Below are 2769 nucleotides of genomic sequence, written 5' to 3'. Positions count from 1 at the left end.
CTGCCGCTAGCAAATTCTAACGTTTCTGGAGATAAATCCTTTGCAGACGACTTAAATAAAGAACGGGGTATTGTAAGTTGTAGAGTAGCCTTGTTGCTACGATCTTCTGAGATTAAGCCTTTGTTCTAAGATTTGTATCACATCTTTTTTTGACAAGGTCAAAAGTCCTCCTCACACCATGAAATATTTTTTAAGTCAAAGGTCCTCCTCACACCACAAAATATTTTCAAAGTCAAAAGTCCTCCTCACACAATTTAATATTTTGTAACTGAAAGGTCCACCACAAAACCCAATTCTTTTCTAAGTGAAAAGTCCTCAAAATTTTTAGAAAAACTCTTAGAAAAATTGTTTGGTATGAGAAGGACCTCGACTTCGAAAATTCTGTGGTGTGGGGAGGTCTTTTGACCTACCAAAAAAATTGGTGGTGTGAGGAGGACCTCTGACTTAGAATTAGGGTTTGAAATGGGGTTAGGGTTAGGGTTAGGGTAAGTGTTAGGGTTAGGAAAAAGGTTTAAATGATATTTGGAGAGGTTTTTCGGGTGTTTAGAGGCTATTTATGCTATGTAACGAGTATTTGCTTATATACTTGCTTATATACTTAGGTCAACAATTTATAGCAAAAATGTGTTCCAGCCAAGTTCTTTTAGACGCTCTTTCGAATGGCAACATTCCCGATTGAAAATGGCGACCTACCAAAATCCGCACTTTGCTTCCCCGTCCATATAGAGGTGAGTATTTGACTTTGCTTCCGTCAGAGTCAAGGAAACACATTGAAAATGGAATCAGCATACAAGAAAACCTAGTTTGGGATAGGTTTTGTGCCTTCCGTGGTATTATAACCATAGAACTGCTCCTGAGGGGGGTAGGGTAGGCCCACCAAAAAGTGCACTTCTGGTTAGGTCGCTAATTTCTAAAATAAATGTGTCCCAACCAAGTTTTTTTGGACGCTCTTTCGAATGGCAACATTCCTGATTGAAAATGCCGACCTACCAAAATCCGCACTTTGCTTCCCCGTCCATATAGGGGTGAGTATTTGGCTTTGCTTTCGTCAGAGTCAAGGAAACACATTGAAAATGGAATCAGCATACAAGAAAACCTAGTTTGGGATAGGTTTTGTGCCTTCCGTGGTATTATAACCATAGAACTGCTCCTGAGGGGGGTAGGGTAGGCCCACCAAAAAGTGCACTTCTGGTTAGGTCGCTAATTTCTAAAATAAATGTGTCCCAACCAAGTTTTTTTGGACGCTCTTTCGAATGGCAACATTCCTGATTGAAAATGCCGACCTACCAAAATCCGCACTTTGCTTCCCCGTCCATATAGGGGTGAGTATTTGGCTTTGCCTTTGTCAGACTCAAGTAAAAGCATTTAAAATGGAGTCAGCATACAAGAAAACCTAGATTGGGATAGTTTTTCTGCCTACCGTGGGATCATAACCATAGAACTGCCCCTGAGGGAGGTAGGGTTAGGGTTAGCGTTAGGGTTAACGTTGGGGTTAGGATTGAAGACAGAAGATTGGTGATGTCAGGAGGACCTTCTTAAAACAAACAGAAATACACTTATTAGGGGACTAGGGCCAGTGGACTCAGAAATGTCTTTCGTAGCAGTCTCCTATAAGAGTATTTTTCTCTGATTTAGGTGACTCCTCCTCACACCACCATTTTTCTTAGTCGAAAGACCTCTTCACAGCACGACTTTCCTGATGGATTTCTATGTAACTGCTCGTGCTGAGAGGTGTGTCGAAAGTTGATCATGTTCCCGTAAAATCTGAGGTCTCCACTGTCTAGCGAGGTACTTACAGTGAATATAGTGAATTTTTCAAAAATTGGAGAATTCTGACTTTTGCGATGAATTTTAATGTAATTGGTCGTGCTGAGAGGCGTGTTAAAATTTGAACATGTTCCCGTAAAATCTGAGGTGAGAATTAGTGAGGTACTTACAGTGCGTATAGTGACAAATCTTTAAAAGCGTGAAATTATGGGATGTTGTGGCTTCAATGGGTTTTTAAGATGTCACCAGTCATTTGGCATGACTTACAAACGATTTGGCTGGTTGTGGGTTCGATTTTCAAAATTTCATTTTTTTCGCGTTTTTATTTTCTGTCTACCATATCATGCAGTCTCCTTATTAGCGTTTGGGGGTTATAGTGTGGGCAGGTTGGTCGCAAAGGTTCCGAGAGGAGCTGGCTAGTAAACCCTGTCCCTTATGTTCCACGGCGGCAAGGCGGAGAAATAGAGGGCAGAATTGACTAACGGGCAAGGAAAGTTGGGCTTGTAGCTTTCCTTTCGAAGGAGGGAAAAGATGATGCCCGAAAGCATTGTCACTGTAGTGGCAGGCAGAGTGTAGATGGAAGTTGTGTACGCTAGCCTTTGGCTAATGATAGAGACAAAAGAGCAGGAGGATATTTTCCTTCGCAGAAGCACTTTTCTTGCCTTCCTTCAGCTCGCTTGGCGAGTCTGACAGGTATGCCTGAACTGTGCACGGGTCCAGTTGTGAGAAAGACGTGGCAAACAAGACGGGGTTTCCCTTGACCGAGGGACCGTGTGGTCCGTTTGGCTCATGGGTTCCCCCCGTGGAGGCAAAATCTAAGAAAGCTTGCTCTCCCTCTGCGGAGGGGGGCCGCTTAGCAAGGAACTTCTGTTCCCTGCGGTGGATAGTTACCTGGTTGATCCTGCCAGTAGTCATATGCTTGTCTCAAAGATTAAGCCATGCATGTCTAAGTATAAGCACTTGTACTGTGAAACTGCGAATGGCTCATTAAATCAGTTATCG

The 2769-nt window shown here is 42.8% G+C and overlaps 1 non-coding gene across 1 annotated transcript in view; it reads left to right on the top strand.

Annotated features, from left to right (window-relative positions):
- Window positions 1-2655: 2655 nt before the first annotated feature.
- The window catches only part of LOC146447388 (small subunit ribosomal RNA), a 1800-nt gene continuing 1686 nt past the window's right edge, over window positions 2656-2769 (top strand). Inside the window, exon 1 of the ribosomal RNA XR_014861899.1 lies at window positions 2656-2769. This exon is cut by the window's right edge and continues 1686 nt beyond it. This is a non-coding gene — a ribosomal RNA (small subunit ribosomal RNA).

This window comes from Pavona decussata, unplaced genomic scaffold (genome assembly GCF_977016875.1).
Source record: "Pavona decussata unplaced genomic scaffold, jaPavDecu1.1 SCAFFOLD_2363, whole genome shotgun sequence".
NCBI classification, from domain to species: Eukaryota; Metazoa; Cnidaria; class Anthozoa; order Scleractinia; family Agariciidae; genus Pavona; species Pavona decussata.
This window is presented reverse-complemented; position numbering and strand designations above follow the sequence as displayed.